This window comes from Balaenoptera physalus (assembly GCF_965194825.1).
Source record: "Balaenoptera physalus genome assembly, chromosome: 2".
In the NCBI taxonomy this organism is placed as follows: Eukaryota; Metazoa; Chordata; class Mammalia; order Artiodactyla; family Balaenopteridae; genus Balaenoptera; species Balaenoptera physalus.
Window position 1 is genome coordinate 158,124,505 of NC_138883.1, and position 19,800 is coordinate 158,144,304.

Sequence of the window (19,800 nt, forward strand, 5' to 3'; positions counted from 1 at the left end):
CATTTTAATTTACTTTGGGAAGAGCTGCCTGCACCTCCAATATGTTCTTTCATATTTCTGGTCACATCCAGGGCAAAACATGTTAATGCGTAGTTGTTCTGGGATTAGGAAAATAAAACATAATGCAGTCACCTCTTAGCTATCTCAGCCAAACTTGATGAGCATAGGTTTGTATGTGTTTTCTTTTCTTTTCTGAGAACCAGCTAATATTAAGACAATTCAAGACAAAGATATTTTTTGAAGAAGCAAAAGAGAGGAAAAGTGTAATCTCTTTTGTGAGCTACATTTGCCCCAAGGCATTTATCATAAAATGCACTTTGTTTCTGATTACATCACTCTGACAGCTGGGACGGGGAAACAGCCACTTTGGGAGATTGTCACACACTCTCACAAGCTCCTTTGGCTTCTATCAGTTTAATCTTTTTTCTTCTTCTGACCAGAAAACTCTTGGTTCAATTCCATTTGAATGTCAACTATAAAAAAATAAAAAACATAGCAAAGGCTTCATGAGCAAATGTTCAAACTTCAGGGGAAAATAATCAAAGGACCAGTTATTCCTATGTACCTCCCTAAAGATACACAATACTGTTTGATGTGCACATACAATTTAATATGACCTTCTGAAAAGCTAAAATGATCAGAACAAGAAAATTTACCATTTGAAATATTTGGGAAGAAAGTTTTATATCATCCTTTCATGTGAAACTTCTCCAAACGATGGCCTTCCTGGAAAATATAGAAGTAGCACGGCTCGTGTTTTGGTAGAAATATATGTTTGGGAATGTCTTCCCAATGACATTCATGTCGTAATGGGAAAGGAAAGAGGATGATAAGAGCTGTTGGTCTGGTTTCCTAAAACAGGCTCCTAAATGTAATTTAAAGAAAATAAGTATGACAGCCCAAGGTCATCAATCATTTTTAATCAGTCTTATTTTAACAATGGGGGAATGGAGCACAGATGGGTAACAAGTCAGAGATGACCTTGTAAGTCGGTTGCACCAGACGAAATAAAATCCCAGAGGCCTTTTCTTTCTGTGCTTCAGCTGCTGGCTTGTGTGAGCTTTTTATTTTAGTTGTGTCTTGGCTATACATTTTTAAAGCATCTAATGGCATGCAACCCAGCAGGGTTTGAATGTGATTAGACCCAGGTGAAGCACCATTAAAAATGGGAGACATGTTCAAATGACATGACATTTTGAATGGGTGCCCAACGTGGACCCCAGTGTGTTGGCTTTGTGTTTGTACTCGTTTCTTTGATTCTTAAACCGACTTCTTTTCAGAAGAAAATGTGCTTTCCTGAAACAGCTAATAGGATGCTTCATAGGTCACATGCTATTTTCGGGACCAGAGAAGAACAGCGTGTGTTATGGATGAAGTGAAAAACATCATTGCTGAGTTTCCCAGCTTTTGTAAGCTGAGGTCAAGGCATTACCTTTGATTTAACTTTTCAGTTGTTATTAAGTTTTCTTTTCTTCTTTGTTGACTGACTTGCAGCTTTGCTCCACCAATCAACCTTAACGCATTCACCCACCATCTCTCTTTGAACTTTAAAGGTATAATGGGCTCATCAACCCAAACTTTCTACTGCCTGTTGTACTAGGACTTGGTTCTGTGATTTCAATTGATCTCAACCAATTCAATACAGCAGGTGTTTATGCCATACACAAAGCCTGTGCCAGCCATTGTTTGAAGGCCATTTTTAAACTCTATGCCTAGCTTATGTCTTACTCAAAAGTTCACACATTATATGTCCTCATAACATAAGTGTAAATGAATGTATGGGCATGTTTTTGTAGTTGTTTGCTTTATATTTTATAGTATTTAATAATGGACCTGAAGTGTTTGTGGGTTGCAGTATGGAAACTATTGATTAGACCATCTACACTGTTATTTCTCACAATGTTATTGGGGGGGGGGGGAAAGCTTGACCTGGCTTTAGATAATATGATCATTTCCCTCATAGCTAAAACGTTACATTCAAAGTTATTACCATGAAAGACACTAGGTAAGGAATGAGGGTAAAGAGTTAACTGTTCAATTTACTATGAAGTTGCTATTTAAATGCATTTTAGTAGAGTTGACCAAAACACATTTGCATGTGACTAACGGCTCTAAAATCATAGCATGTTAAGATATAATTTGAGATGGGCAGCTAGGATTAGTCGCCTGCCTCTTATGGCCCATGTGTCTCTAGGTGACTTCCTTTTAGAGCTCTTACAACAAGCACCCACATTTTAGAGATATTGATAGTGGAGTCAAGAGCATTAATTCAACTTTTTACACATGAGTCAGGAGAAAAACACGGTGACTCTCAATACCAATCTAGTTCTCTATTCACTACTGCATGCAACCTCTCATCATATCTGTTGTAGATGAGCCTGGTGGGATCCTTAGTTTGAAATTTTCTTCTATGAGTTTTCTCATCCACTCCATCTCCAATTGAAGATTTAGCACATCTGGAAATCACAGATTTTTGTTATTTGCTCTATTCAAAATAAATCAAAATAACTTCATCTTGACCATCACGTTAAGATCAAAAGCCTTATAATTTAGATGATAACATCATAGCTAAACATGGTTATAATATCATGGAAATTATAGGACCCAAAGGAAAATCTTCATACATTATAGTGTAAAAGATCACATTTTTGCCTGCTTTTAGCACATAGAATTCTTCTTGGTAAGTGTAAAGTGCTGCATATGTACAGAGAACTTGTCAGCTAAAAATGCTTGAGGCTTTAGTCTGTATTTCAACAGGATGTGTTTGAGCAGATGTTTATTTCAACACTTCATCAGTTGAGCCATCACTGTATATTTGCCTAAAGAGGAAGAAGACAACGGCTGAAATGGATGAAGGAGTGAACAATGAAATACTCAATGTAGCACAGACAGATATGAGGAAGCAGAGAAGGCTACTTTAGGTGATATTCTAAACATTTAACACTGTACAGGCTAAGTTATCAGAAAAGATACTACCCTCGAACTTCTATAGACATGTACCAGTGCCTAGCAGCCAAATAAACCCCCTCAGCTGCAGGTCATCTCTGTTTACAGTGCCATGTAAGTTAGGCTCGCTCTTCAGAGAGAGCACATCCCAGAGGGTCAAAATCATGTGCTGTTCTCCTTTTCAATAGCCCCTGATGATGAAATAACAGATGATTTATCTAACCTGATGTTTTCCTCATTGTCCTATTTTTCTGTTTGCTCCCACTCAGTATACTTCTTTGATTTGTACTTCTTTGTCTCCGCAAGTATTGGCATTTTCTATATTATTTTCTATAATCACCCTCTTCATTTTGTATTCTACTCATGCTCCACCTTTTCAGAGCTACTGTCATTTCCTAAGGAGAGGTGGCTCCCAACTCTTGCAAACCTTCATTGCTTACGTTGCTCATACTCACTGTTCACACCCTCACACCCACCAGACTTGCTGCCCCTCTTGTATCACCTACTACAACCATGTGCCATTTGGTCATCCTTGACCCCTCTCTCAACTTCAGATCCACTTCCTGCCCATCAGCAATTGTTCTTTCTCTTACGCCTCTCAATGTCTACACCCAAATCTCTATGTCTTTACTGTCAGAGCTTAGTACAATCCCTTATCATCACTAACTTGGAGAAATTCAGTGGTCTCCTAATGCATCTTGTCTCCACCCTTGCTCAGCTCAATCCATCTTCTACCATGCTACAGGAGAGCTTTCTCAAAAGCACAGAAACAACTAGGTCGTACCCTGCTCTTCTTCCCACTTTCCTAACATTCACTGTGACTCCCAGAGGTGAGTTTGTTTTTGTTATTTTCTTTCAATTCACTGGGAGAAAAATCAGCTTTAACATGAAAAGCTGTGGGTAATATTTCTGAATGAGCAAGGAAATCAGAATATTTTAAAAGCGTTTGTCAGATAAAATGCATCTTAGCAATAGCATAAAGAAAACTTCTTGCCTATAGAAGAAATTTATGAGGCCAAAAAAAAAATAATGAGGAACCTATTGCAGAGCTAAATTGCAAATCTAGGTTCAAAAAAATATCAGGGCAGCACCTCCTAAATTAAACTTAATTGAACTAGATTAAGCTGAATTAAAATTAATTAGGCCAAGCCTGACATCATTATGAACTTTAATAATAATAATTAATAATGTTTATTGAACACCTAGTTGATATAGGGTAAGACACAGTCCCTTCCACTGAGTTTATAATCAAAATTAGAAAGGGAGACTAAGACTCTGCTGAAAAAGTAAAAACAAGAAATAGACCTCAGGGAAATGAGTTCTAATCACAATGACTCCATCAGGAGAGAATAGCTTAGTGTTGTAATGAAAGTAAGTAACTGCACAGAATGTTGGATTGTTTGTAATTATTTAAGGGAGGGATAAGGCCCAGAAATGTTATCCTATACAGCAGTTACTGGTGAGGTGAAAGTGTTTTGTCAGTTTTAGTGAAAAAGGAGAATTTAAGTGAATGAGGTACTAGGTATGATGAACCAAGAGAAAAAATTCATATGTCATTTCATTTGGTGAGGAGTAAGACTCAATAAACCTATTAGTGGTACTTTCTTATGTATATTTGCAATAACTTAATTTCTTTAAACACTGATCATGTCATATTGTTGTACATGGGTCCTTTTTTAAAAAAATTTTATTGACCTTATTTTTTACAACAGTTTGAATTTCACAGCCAAATTGAGTGGAAGGTCAGAAATTTTCCAAATGGGTGCCTCTTGCCCCCATACGTGTGTAGTGTCCCCCATTATCAACATCACCACCAGAAGGTACATTTGTTACAACTGATGAACCTACATGGACACATCATCATCACCTAGAGTCCATAGTTTACATTACAGTTCACTCTTGCTGTTGTAAATTTATAGATTCTTTGATTCTTTTTTGAATCGGAAAAGGTCGAGTTAAATGTTGGTTTTATTTTTTAATAGCAACTTATTAATTACTTTGTTTTCCAATAATCATTATTTTGACACATGATTAAAAAGCAAGTTGAATTGTTTTTCTCCTACTTCTTATAAATGCCTTGAAAAGCATAATTCCAAGGAATAGTTCTGAGAGTGTCTTGAGCAATGACAGCATTTTTAAGACAAATAAGTATCCTTTCAGAATGCTACAATCAAAAAATTAAGCTTATTATGCCATATTATATAGTCACAACTTTCAAGGATAAAGATAAAATTGTGAGGAATAGAAATTTTCCAATTGCTAATACCTGCTCTTTAAAAATCCACTTTGTCACTGGAGGGGTTAGCACTCTCTTTAACTTGATCTGTTTCCTCTCTTGAGTCATATTGGAGAGGAAGTATACCCTGCTTTTCTCCAGCTTTAGCTGATGGTCTTTGAGTTATTCCTTGGGGAAAGTGTCAGCAGTTTATTCATTGCTGGTGTCAATAATTGATTCAGGTAGAATATGTTTCCCTCCTATAAAAGGAAGCTTTCAATAAATGAGGTATATAATGGCCATGGCTTTGTAGGAATATAGTGACCAATGTCATGGTTCCAAGGCACACTCATCCCTTTCTTCCTAAGAGTAAAAATGTCCTCTTGGGAACTTAAGGACTCAGAAAAAGATTACAAATTTAGGCTAGCAAGAGAAAACATGCATCCTTTCTCAACAAATACATCATGATTTCTCAGAGTAGGGAAATATTGTATATGTTAGAACTGCAATGAACCAATCAAAATTGCATGAAGTCTGGTAAGTAACTCATAAACTCATGGCTCTATTTCCCCCCAATGGTATGAAAAGTATAAATTTTTTAAGATTAAAAATAAATACCAAAAGAGAGTATGTACATGATCTTGGATTTGGCAATGACTTTTTCCTTACAATACCAAAACCATACTCCATGAAAAAAAATTGATAGTTTGGACTTCATTAAGATGAAAAACATCTGATCTGTGAAAGACACTGTGAAAAGAATAAAAAACAAGCCACAGACTGGGAGAAAATATTTGAAAAACTTATATCTGATAAGTGACTTTTTTTTTCAAAATATACAAAGCTCTTAAAACTCAACAATAAGAAAACCACCTAATTAAAAGATGGGCAGGAACTTCCCTGGCGGTTCAGTGGTTGAGACTTTGCCTTCCATTGCAGGGGGTTCAGGTTCAATCCCTGGTCGAGGAGCTAAGATCCCACATGCCTCGCAGCCAAAAACCAAAACATGAAACAGAAGCAATATTGTAACAAATTTAATAAAGACTTTAAAAATGGTCCACATCAAAAAAAGAATCTTTAAAAAATTTAAAATAAAAGATGGGCAAATCTCTGAACTCATAAAGATGGACAGATGCTAAATAAGCATATGAAAAGATGCTCAACATCATTTGTTATTAGTGATTACAAATTAAAACAATGAGATACCACAGCACTGACAACATCATGTGCCGGTGAGAATGTGGGGCAACAGAAGCCGTGTCATTCACTGCTGGTAGGAAAGCCAAATGGTACAGCCACTATGGAAAACTGTGTGACAGTTTCTAACAAAACTAAGATAATTTTACCACACTATCCAGCAACTGTGCTCCTCAGTATTTACCCAAATGAGTTGAAAACATGTCCATAGAAAAATCTGCACAATACTTATAGCAGCTTTTTTCATAATTGCCCAAACTTGGAAACAATCTAGATATCCTTCAATAGGTGAATGGATAAACAAATAATAGTACATGCCTACAAGGGAAAATCATCCAGTGATAAGATATAGGGATATATGTATATGTATAGCTGATTCACTTTGCTATAAAGCAGACACTAACACACCATTGTAAAGCAATTATGCTCCCATAAAGATGTTACAAAAAAAAAGAAATGGTCTATCAAGCCACAAAAAGACATGGAGGAAACTTAATTGAATGTTGCTAAATGAAAGAAGGAAGGCAGTCTGAAAGGCTATATACCCTATGATTCCCACTATATGACATTTTGGAAAAGACAGAAGTATACAGGAGGTAAATATATCAGTGTTTGCTGGGAGTTTGGGGGAGGAATGAATGAGTGAAGCACAGGGCATTTTTAGGGCAATGAAACTATTCTGTTAGATATGGTAATGGTGGATACACTATCCATGACATTATGCATTTGGCAAAACCCACAGAAATGTACAACACAGTGAACCCAATGTAAACTATGCTCTTTAGTTAATAATAATGTATCAGTATTGGTTCACCAATTGTAACAAATGTACCACAGGAATGCAAGATGTTAATAATAGGGAAAACTGGAGATATGGGGGAAAGGGGTTCATGGAAACTCACTATGCTTTCTGCTCAATTTTTGTATAAACCTAAAACTGCTCTAAAAAATAAAGTCTATTAGGGAGTTCCCTGGTGGCCCAGTGGTTGGGACTCTGGGCTTTTGCTGCCAGGAGCCCAGGCTCAATCCCTGGTCGGGGGAACTAGGATCTCACAAGCTGCGTGGCATGGCCAAAAAATAAAGTCTATTAAAAATAAAAAAATAAATACCCTATCAGCCCAGCTCATGGAGAACACTCATACCACCATGCCCAATATTTCTGTGCATTCCTAAACCATCTATGGATCTAGGATTCCTCAGGCACAATTTGTGGATTTAGGGTAGGATAGATGTACTCTGACAGAAACCTTTGTGATTTAGTGTGATAGAGGGCATATTTTTTATTAGAGATGATTTTTGGTTATTTTTTTGCAAACAACAAGGTGCCATTTAATCTGCTGAAACAGGTACTTGTCAAATGTTTTTACCTAATGACTGTCCGTGTACTCAAAACACATGATCTCACCACATTGACGCAATATATTTTGGTTAAGGTAGTTTGCCTTAAGCTATTAAAGCAGGTGCTGTGCTCTGACCATGGAGTTGATGGTTGAGTGATAAACATGATATCTAGCTGCCCAAGAAGTCTAGCATCCAACCCTGTCACAGTAAGCCAGGGTAAGAGGAGAAATCAGTTGGCTTATTGTCATCTTCCCTATAGATTGGCTTTCTAGACACTCTGAATTACAAAAGACAAGTATTGAAGGAAAGATTTGACAACCTAAAGACCGTGTGAATCTCAAAAGATGGTTCCTTATAGTGAAATAAATGATGATCTCAATGGAATACAGATAAACTTTAAAATTGCAGTGGCTTAATAAACTAGAAGTCGTTTCCTTACTCCTGTAAGGGTATAATCATTGGTATGTATTGGGTGATGAGTTTTAAGATCCACATAGTCATTGAAGGACCCAGTCTGATGAAGGTTTTGTCAGCTTCAAAGTGCGGCTTTTTTAGCCATCATGAGTGTTGCTATTCATCCAGAGGATGACAAAAGAGAGAAAAAATTAACACATAGAAGCTGTTTGGGGACAGGTGCATATTACTTCTGCCTGCATTCTATTGGCCAGAATTCACTCAATGGGCACATCTAAGTATAAGGGAGGCTGGGAAATATGGAGGTAAAGGAAGTGAGTATGCTGATAAATATAAATGTAGATACAGTTATAGATAAATATATAGATATAGATACAGATGCTGTTACAGATAAATATAGAGATATGTCCTCTAAGTGTATATATCTTATCCATTTTTTATATTAATTTATTGTATTTGTTATGTACATTAATTAAGATAAGAATGGATTGGAATTGGGGGGTGAATATAATTAATGAAACAAGAGTGAATCTTTCCATGACAACGTCATATTTTAAGGAATATGACTAATGCACCTTTTTGTAGCAGAAATTATATATTGAAATATATATATATGAAATGAGAAAGTTAGTTAGGCAATCCTACTAAAAATGGTTAGATTTCTTTCTCAACTTGTTGAGGAGAGACATCATAAGTTTCTTTCTATTATTTTAAGTTGCGTCAAATTTTTTCTTTCCCAGGAGAGCTAATTTCTCACTGCAGTCTTGAGTCATGACAGATAATTAGGAAATCTGGTCAGGCTTCTGCGGTGCCATATTTCTGCAATTTTTATATTGTTATAAAATAGCTTCAGGGGAGACACACATACAAAAAAAAGATAATAAGGGTGAGAGTGCATTAGCCTAAAGTAGAATTTTATTGTTTTCCATCTGTTGTAATTATGAAAATAAACTCTGTTGTACTCTGATCAGCAGGATAAGTCATCAGAAAGATGTTTGTGTCTTGCAACGTATCTTGTTACATGTTATAAATAAGAGCATCTTATCTGTATGGCTTTTTTTTCTCTCTCTTTTTCCCTTAGGAGCAGAGCCATTGCAATCTTCCTATTAGAAGAGTAGTTTTTTCCCCCAAACCAACATAGCTTGAGGGAATAGTATTTGTTTCAACCAAATCATTACTGCATGTGGGATTTAGATTTGCATTTGCACATATTTCCAAGGTGACTGAAAAAGCATCATTTTAAGAAAAGAACAATTTAAATATCATAGTTTGGGAGATGTGTTTTCTCTCTACACACTGATTAAGAGTAATATATGTGCTTTCTATTGAGAATGGTAGAGTACTCAGTGAGCATCCTTCACCTAAATTTTACAGTGACAAACAAACAGACTCAAGAAAAAGAAGCTCTATTTTTCCTCTCTCTCACATTCATATTGCCTGAGCTACTGAAAGCTTTCCTTAAAGTGTGTGCTGATTATTTTAGAATATTAAGGAATGATTTCATTATAATGAAGAGGATGGCATAGTCAACTGCCTTAACCCTACATTTATTATCTCTAACTTAAGGGAAGGACCTAACTTTGACACTGATGATGGAAAAAATAAAACCCAAGATTTTGCGTACAATATCATTTTTATCTTTTCCTAAAAAAAATGAAATATTAATGGCTATTAATTGACTCCTATTGTATCATACAGTGCATTTTTAATAGACCATATTTTTTCAGAGCAGTTTTAGGTCTACAACAAAATTGAGCAGGGAGTGAAGAGATTTCTCCTCAACCCTCATCCCCTAGATATGCACAGCCACTCCTATAATCTGCATCCCCCATACGAATGGTATATTTGTTACAAATGATGAACCAACATTGACACATCATTATAACCCAAGGTCCATAGTTTACATTAGGGTTCACTCTTGGTGTCGTACATTCTTTGGGTTTGGACAAATGTATAATGACATGTACACAAGATACGGTATCATATGCACTAGTTTCACTGCCCTAAAAGTCCTCTGTGCTCCACCTATTTGTCCCTTCCTCCCTCCAACCTCTGGCAACCACTGGTTTTTTTACTGTCACCATAGTTTTGCCTTTTCCAGCATGTCATATTCTTGGAATTATACACTATGTAGCCCTTTGAGATTAGCTTTTTTCACTTAGTAATATGCATTTAAGGTTCCCCCATGTCTTTTGATGGCTTGATAACATTTACTTTTGGTGCTGAATAATATTCCATTGCCTGGATGTACCACAGTTTGTCCCCTCACTTACTGAAAATCAGCTTTGTTATTTACAGGTTTTGGCAATTATGAATAAAGGTGCTATAAACATCTTCGTGCATACAATGCATTTTTCATTATGGGTGGGAAATGGAGGGGATGGAAACACAAAAAAAGATTTTTTAGATTTTTGAAGGGGCTCTAGAAATCATATGAACCAGTGATCCCCTCAAATCTAATTTCCAAAAGTCTCTTGATAAATTTCTTATACAGATTCTTTAACTTATTGAATAAAAACATCCAGGGATGAAGCAGGGAAACTATATTTTCAACAAGTGTGTTAAATATCTCTAGTCAGCAGCCAGATTTGGGATCCACTGCTCGGGCAACTCATTAATTTTAGAACACAAGAGACAGAGAGCTTAAGTCATTCAAGTAGGGAGTGGCAGAGTCAGGGCAAGAGTAGAGAAGTGTTCTTGTTTTTAGCCCCATGTGATTGTGTTAATTATAAATGTGAGAGCAAAGTCTTTTTCCTATTACCCAGCATAAATACTTGTTGACATTACAGGAAAGCAGTGATGCAATTTCTCTACCTTTACACTATGTGAAGGCCCAACAAAGTGGTGAAAACTCACCCTTAATTCAGGGTGCTCTGAATGGACTCAAATTTTAGCCAAATAGAATATTGTGAATTTTCTTCTTTAGGGCTCCCTAGTTAATCCATGGAGAAGACTGCTTAAGCATTTTGATTTTAAGCATTTTGGTTTTCAACATCTCACCGTTTGGGGTATTTGAGCAAAGGGTGCCACTTGCAATTTTCTAAAGACCCTGACATGAGTTGAATGTCTAGGAGATGATACACTGAGGGGAAGGACCATGAAGAAGCCAACCCACAGTCTGATAGAGCTGTGATGAAGGCACCTTTCATATTTTTGTTATTTCGTATTTTTCTCTGAAAAGAAGACACTTGTACAATACCTTTTCTGTCCCATCTGTGCTCTTATCCCCAGACCCGCAGAACCCATTATAGTTTGGTTACATGGTTTTAGCTGACTCCTATGATGTATAATAAATGTGATTTTTAAAAATTTATTGTAATAATATATATACTGTTCCCAGCTCTATAAACATGTAAAATTAGGGATAGCTTTAGAAAATAATGGGAAGATTAAAGGGGCCATATCTCAAACCATTCTGCATAAAGTCTGCCAAAGTGGACAGGGAATTACCAATTCCTCTTGCCTGGGAGTCACCTCAAGGGGGAAAATGACTTATAGGACAATCAAATGTATGAAATGACAGTAATTACTTTGTGACCAAAGTGAGTGTAAGGAAAAAGCAATTACATTTTAAATGTAAAATACATTAAAAAAAAAATCTATACTATAATCAATCTTTAGGTTCCATAAAGGGGTGAACAATTTGATAAACAGTTTACGTGACAGGTTTCATGTGCAATTTGTAGGCAGAAATCTTTCGAGTACTTCTGGTTGGGTTGTTATAAATGGATATATTTTTCAATATATATTGAAGCTGGATAGTATTTGTAGATGGGGAAGAGGAAGGAAAGACTATGTTATGGCAGGATGATGATATGGACAAAAGCAATGAGCTAGAATACCTCAAAATGCCTTTAGGGAATCAAGAGTAAACCAAGGCTGGTGCACATGGATGAAAGTCTAAAGATAGGACAGAATTAGCTGGCAGTTGAGTGAAAATTATTAAAACGGAGCAGGACTCTCTGTTCCTTTCCTCCCCCCACCCCGAAGTCTTCCGCCTGCCTTTTGTCTGTAGAAAAACTTTAGCCAAAGTATAAGTTTAATCAGAGAAGTGAGAAAATGCAGAAACAAAGGAAAGCAAACAGGACAAAACAATAATAGTATAGTCATTAAGCAAATTCAAGGACCTTTAGTTCCTCCTCAAGGCCTATAGATCACATTCTGAGCCATATCCTGTGAGCTGTCTTGTAGATACGGAAATCCCCACCAAGTGGAAGAAGTTAACTACATGCTGACCAGACTGTAGCCATGACATAAGCTGCCACAATTCTGAGAAATGGCCTCAAAGAAAAGGGAAAAAACCGACCCTGGAACTGAAGACTAAGTGTACTTAAAACAATCAAGATGACACTGGTCAGACTACTGCAGGACCTATTTCAAGATGACGGTCAGAGCTGACTGTGCCGTTTCTGCATGTAGCCCCCTGCCTCTGCCTGTAAAAGCTCTTGCCCAGTGATTGTCGGGGCGGGCGTGGGGGGTGGGTCGGCCTTTGGACAGGAGTCCCCTCCCCCCCATACCAGCTTGCCAGCCTCTGAAATAAAGCAAACTTTCCTTTCCACCAGCCTTGCCTCTTTATTGGCTTTAGAGCGGCGAGCAGCCACAACCCCACTTCGGTCAGTTTTTTGGCGTCCAACGTGAGGCTGCTGCGCTCTCGCGACATCTGGCTCCCGGGGTTTTCCCGGAGCAGAGCCGCCGCCATGAAAACTCGCAGGGATGGCTGTGAGGGGCTGCCGCTCCTGGCTCGCTGTCCCCAGGAGGGGGTTTTGGGGGGACATTCCTAGCAGCTGCCAAAACCATTTGTTTGGGGGATCCTCCCTGTTTCTCCCCTGCTGGGCACTGGCTGCCAACTTACGCTTATTCCTCAGTGGAACAGAAATATGCATCTGGACGAGCTGACGAGCTCCAAGACCAAGTAAGTCCACCGGTGTTTCCCGGGCCAACTTCCCTTTTGAGCACGAAGTGCTATTTGGGCATTTTGCCAGTTGGTTCTGATGTGTGTCTGACTTTGAGGACCGTATGTGAGCACTGAGTGTCATTTGGGCATTTTGTCATTTGGTTCCGACGTGTGCCTTACACTGAGGGCCATTTCTGTTGGGGAAGTGTTTGTTTGGGACTCCATATCAACAACCATAAAATTAACAGCTTTATGCATTTCAAGCAGTCTTTATTCCATCAGTAATGTTCACGTTATTACAAGTTTGGGAATGTATCTTGCATAAAACTTTTATCCTATCGTGTGTTACTATATTAACGTGAGTGTTGTTCAAGACATTTCGGTCCACATGCATTCTCCCTTTGGTTAGAGGATTTCTATATTATCCTAGTGCAGTCATTCTCAAAGTATCGTCTCCAGACTGACAGCATCAGTGTTATCTGGAAATTTCTTTGAAATGCAGTTTGAGAACCACTATATTAACCCCGTCAGGTGACTCTAAGAATTGCCAGAGCAGAATTATTGATTTCTTTACTTTGTATCTCCTTTATGACCTCAGGTGTTATTGTCAAAGGAGGATATGCTAAATAGCTGTAAAGAAGTTTTGTGGTTTTTTTTCATATTTTTGATGATTTTACTTCCCATAAGAGGGAGACACTTAGTCAATCGGATCATACCTGACCGGCCCATCTGTGCTCTGATCCCCAAACCCCAAGAATCCATGATAGTTTAGTTTTATGGCTTTAGCAGACTCCTAAGCTACAATTGACCAAAAGTATATAATAAATAGATTTTGTATTTTAAAAATTTTATTATAATAAAAGATATGGACATTTGAATAGGCATGTTTGAGAAAAGTTCTGAGATCTCCTTCAGCAACAGTGATTCCTTTCAGAACAGCCCTGTATGGTTGTTCAGGCTGTGAACTGCACAACTTCTGGGAGTGCCATTCACTTAGACAGAAGTATAAATGATGCTTCTTGGAATTGCACAGTACAGAGGCCCTGATTCCTATGTTTAGGCAGGAACAATGGACTGTAATAAGAAATACGGGTAGTCTAATTTTCTAAAGAAGTGACTAATGTTTATCCTTGATAATCTCTATCTTCATTTCAAATTGGCTGTTTATTTGAGGCTATAGTGAGAGCTTAAATAAGGTGTTTTGTCATACAAATTTTTAAAACTTAAGTAAATACAGATTCGTTATCATAAAAATGGCTACCATTTAATTTTGCGCAACTAACAGGAGTGTAATTGTTGAATGAACTAATTTAACAAAGGATCATTTAGACATTTTAGAAGAAAACAAGTAAAATAATCCTTTCCTTTGGAGTTATTCTGAAATATGTTGTTTTTCAAGTCTTCCTGTTGAAAATTGGGTAACTTCAGAAATTTATGCTAAGTAGATGGTTAATGTTATATTCCTCTGTGTGTGTGTTTATTTGCATAACACATTCCAAATATACACATGTGAAAGCATCAAGTCAGTGTTTCCATGTAGACATTTCTAGGTATGTTCTATATAGTATGGCAAAGCAATACAATTTCTGTCTTCTATAATAACAGTATAATTTCTCCTAAAATTGTATTCTTCATGAACAAATGACACATTGACAGAGTGTACAGGAATTTATTTATATCAGTCAAATCTGGACTGGAAACACCTTCCACATTTCCTTTGTGATCTTAGTCTAGTCTTCATAACAATTCCAACATTGAGATGGAATCACCTACAGTAGTAGGTTAGGGTAGGGAGGCTTTCAAATATCAAATCTTCCAGTAGAACTAGTGGTTCCAGATGTTTTAGCATCTGTTTGTTGTCTGGGCATAAAGTTTTCACATGAGGACTCAAATTAAAATGAAAAGAAAAATCTTATTACGAAGATAAAGATATTTGCTGTGTTTCTAGCTCTGGGTTTGGTCTCAAAGACAGAAGTAAGGGCTAATTTATATTCATTTACTTATACACTTTTTTTTAATCCCACAAAGGAGTTTTGGAGGTTTACAGAACTGCATACAAGAAATGGAAAAACTACAACTAAATTCCTGCAGCAGAGAAATGTAAACTGGAGGCCAATGTTACAGGCACTGGGTAGAATGCCATGGTTAATGTTCTTAAGGAGTATTTGGACAATTCTGAGTAACTAAACAAGATTTCCAGGGTTAATATACAGTGCCATAATTGCAGGTTAAACCTAACAGATTTGAGTCCCCCAAATGAAGTATTTTCAATATATATAATAAAAGCATGACCATAAAGGCACTAGTGGAATTTCTTGGTTAATTTAGTAGAAGATAGAGTCTCATTGTTATTCCTACTCATTTGGGTTTAGCTTTAATCAATGATATTCTTTTGCTACTCAGATCACGTGCACGGTGAGAACAGTGACAGCTCAGGTAGTAAGCAATAGGACTGGCTGGCATTTTATACCTAAACTTGACCATAACATTGGCTATAAGGCAAAAGGTCACTCAACATACAGTGAAAGGTCATTACTAATAAGTGATTTCTAGTCACTGGAATGGAGATGCTCAGAGTGTTCCTTAACATTTTGGAAAGTTTCTTTTTAGTAGGTGATAAAGTGCCTCAACTATGGCTAACTTTTGTGATAGGAGAACCAGGTAAAAATTGACTAGCCTCAGGAAGGCTTCAAGTTCTTACTATGTTGTTGAAGTCAGCCCATCACTTTCTCTCCTATGTGCAATCACCATTCACCCAAATGCCCAACTTTGGAAAGATGCGTTCAAATTTGACATCTCCCTCTGTCTCATCCCACATATTCAGCAGCCATTTCTATCAATTCTACCCTATAAATGTCTTCCTGTTCCTTCAAAGATAAATTTATCATTCAGTCTCATTAAACCTTAATTTACTAATCATAGTCAACAAAACAGGTTGGAATGTAAACAACTACAATTTACACCCACTGCCATGGCCCCGTTTTTTTGTCTTTCAGAATCCAGTGGGATGATTCATCAATGGCAGATCTCTGGGCACTATGACTAATTAGGTTAGGCAAGAAACATGGGAAGCAGTGAATGTTATATTTTTGTTTTTTATTTTTTTGTTTGTTTGTTTAGTAGCATGAGTAGAGGATTTGGAGCTTCTATAGAGATATTTGCATAGTATTTACATGAAATTCATTTATACTGTATCATAGGTTCCCTCCAGTTGCTTTCTAGGATAACAAGTGTTTGGATTCCTCTCACCCACTCCACCTCCATCTGCCTTTAAGGCAACTTTAGTGCTTTCTTGAAATCCTATGGACTGCAAGTCAGACAAACTGTTTTATTCCCTAGAATTGTGTGTTTATGGTTCCCCCCCAGAGCATCCCACTAACTGTAGTGTGGCCCTGAGCAGTGAAATCTGGAACTGTCAGATATGGAGGTCATTAAAATATGCTGGAAAACAGAATGGAGGCCTCTCAATTCTTTCCTGGTATCATCTATTTCTGATAATAATGGAAAAAAACTGATCCTGCATGAATTCTTCCACAGATGATTTGGTGAAGGGCCAAAATTAGGGCCACTCTCTTGCACCATTTCACTTCTCCAACCCATGCTATTTCTTGCCACACCAGAAGAAAATTAAGCCCCTAGAAGTTAAATTTCATAAAAACACAAAATAGAACCATGTCTTACATGTTTTCACACATATAACTATGTAGGAAAGGAGGGAGGTGGACAATTACGTGTTCAGAACTGTTCTAGTACCTGGGAAAGTCATAGGTGGAAAGGAACCTGGGCACTATAGACAGGCAAACCAGGCATATTTAATCTACCCCACAAGTCTAAGGCATATCTGAATCACTGTAGTTGAGGACCACTTCACAGGAGACAGGCTACAATATTTTCAAAACTAAATTAGTGAAGATCTATCGGGACCAAGTAAAAATGCATCATAATAAGAATGTAGACCTTTGGAGTCATTGCTGTGATAATTATGATATTCACTTTGTTTGCTTAAGAATTGTGCAGTTCACTTTGTAAGCTGTAAAATAAAAGAACAGCTCCACCCAGAAGTGTTTTTAAGGAGGTTGGCTGCTCCTGTTATCAGTGGCATCTGTGTTGAGCCCAACAAATATACAGAAGTAATAAATAATATTTAAAGCAAGACTTTTCGACTTTTAAGCTCTTCTAATAATTAGGCAAATAGTTCTTTCTTAATTTCTGTGACTTTGTTCTTCTGAGGACAACAGGAAAGTTCACAGAAAATAAAAGCATGTGTTGCATGATGATTGAAGAATACCTACGTAAAATTCTCTTAATACTGAACTATTTTAAGATTTGGAGGTATTTACAGCAAGTATTCATTACATTAAAACCCAAAATGAAGTATGTAAAAGAGTCTGGTTTATCTTTTCCATACTAATTAAAAGAAGATCTTTCCTTTTAATTTTAGCAGAATACTATTTATTTTCATTACACAACAATAGATTGCATAACAGAGACTCATAGAAGTTGGGAGGCTAAAAATTTTCAGCCTGATGTTGGCTGATTGTACAAATAAATGGATTTATTATTGCTTAAAAATGGCTCTGCAGTAAAGGAATTGTTTCCAATGCTTGTGTATAAAACTCTGGTTTGGATAAGAGTCCAGAAAAGATAGTCGGTCTACAACATTTACAGGAAAGAAGCAGACATGAGCTATGGGATGCTATAAATCCTAGTTATTATTTTATTACTCCCTCTCAGTGGTCTCTAGATTTTGAAATATTTTATCCTGACTGAAATTTTGAACACTTTCTGATTATCTTGTTTTCCCTTTAGGATGGGATTTTATGACCTGTCCCTAAATCCCACTTCTGTGGTTCTCTCCAATAGAGTGATTCTTTAGCAGACGTCAGGTTTGGGAGAATGAGAGAAAATAAATATATGAACTTCTCTCCCGGAATTCCAATAGCACATTTTTTTTTTTTTTTTGGATGCTGGGAGGAACAAACCTCTGAGTCCAGATTAATTACTTTTCTCTGTTTTTCTTTTTAACTAATAATTATAGTAAGAATATGCTTGATTCAACTTTTATTCTATTATACTTTTCCCCCATATTTAGTTATTTTTCATTATTCAGTTATCTCCTTAACTTATTCTTATAAGCAATGCTAATAGGAAGAACAAAGGAATTATTTTGGAAACTATATGTGACCACTAAATTTTATAAAAATTGCATATATTTTGTTTTATGGAATACATTTATGCTTAAGCACTACTATCTTTAAAATCTGAGATGCTGACGAAAGCAAAGGCATTGATGTTCAGTACACAGGACAATCATTTGTTCTTTCACCAATTATTTCTGAAGTACTAGTAAACAGTAAAGTATGATCCAACCTAGGGTTAATTAGAAGTATTTAATGTAGATTCTATCATAATTTTGCTGTATGAACTGAGCATTTCAGATATAGTTTATACTATTTATCAATACCACACATTTAGTCATATCATGAAGTGCTTTTTTTAAAAAAAATTTATTTTTTAAATTGAAGTATAGTTGATTTACAATACTGTGTTAGTTTTAGGAGAACACCAAAGTGATTCAGTTTTATATACATTTTTTCAGATTCTTTTCTGTTATAGGTTATTATAAGATGTTGAATATAGTTCCCTGTACTATTCAGTAAATCCTTGTTGCTTATCTATTTTGTATATAATAGTTTGTGTCTGTTAATTCCATACTCCTAATTTATGAGTGCTTTTATAAATAAAGCAAGAAAAATATGTACAATTTCTAACCTTTAAAAAAATTCATCATATTTCATTTGTTTTATGTCAAATTCTTGTTACTTTCCATGCTTCCTACCCATAGGTTTGAACTTTTTGTGGTTTCTTTCTGAAAGAGAAAGCTACTCAACTCTGAATGATACTCTCCCTACAGATTTAAGTACCTGGAGAGAAGAATATGTTTCCTATCCCAAAGTCATGACTCAAAGAATAACAAAAACAACTCTTCCTTTACAAAAAGTACTAAATCTAAGAAATGTTATCAGATGAGCAATAAGTTATTTCTAGCAAAATCAATCCTGGCACACTGAAGAGTACAGAGTCTTTGGCCTGCCAAGAATTTCTTTCCAGCCAATGAATCTGTGACAGGAAGTGAGATTTAAGGAAAGTCTTTTCTCACTCTGGAATTTTACCATTAGCCCACATGGCTGAAGGCTTAACATTTTTCATCTCATTTAAAAAAAAATTACAGTGGTATTATATTGTATAGTTTTTAAGAGCCATTAATACTCTCTTTGTTGATTGGACTAATTAGACAATTACCAAAATATCCTGAGTATTCAAACATCGTAAAATGGCATTAAAACTGCAAGACATAAGAAAGTATTGCCCGATAATATAATAACCATGCAAGAGGAAAAATTCAGAATAGAAAATGAAGTCTGTCACTTGGCTGTCCCACTGGACTAGGCTGACTTTTTTAAAAAAGATATTTTACAGCTCCCTGAAGAGCTATGAATCCTGAATCTGCCAAAATAGATTAAGCAGTTGGTTCACAAGATAAGAGCTCTACAGGGAAAACATTTAAGGTCCAATTAAGTTTGGATGTCGGCAAAACTAACTGGAAAGAAGGTCCATGATGCCAGTCGATTGGGTAAGATTTATAGTGGCTGAAGATTTCTTGGTCAGTGCTAAAATTGCAGGTCATCTCTGAGATGGCTTCATCTCTGAGCTGAGTAGCCATTCAATTACCCTTTAAGTGTCACACAGTTATTTTCATGGACTCTTAGAGTCCTACCAGGTCAACTTGCTG

General features: G+C 36.5%; 1 long non-coding RNA gene across 2 annotated transcripts in view; it reads left to right on the plus strand.

The window, feature by feature from the left end:
- The first annotated feature begins 4,022 nt into the window (after window positions 1-4,022).
- Window positions 4,023-19,800, plus strand: part of LOC309655042 — a 305,351-nt gene continuing 289,573 nt past the window's right edge. For both annotated transcript variants that reach the window (XR_014260572.1, XR_014260573.1), the window contains exon 1: window positions 4,023-19,671. This is a non-coding gene — a long non-coding RNA (uncharacterized lncRNA). The remainder of the gene's footprint in view (window positions 19,672-19,800) is intronic.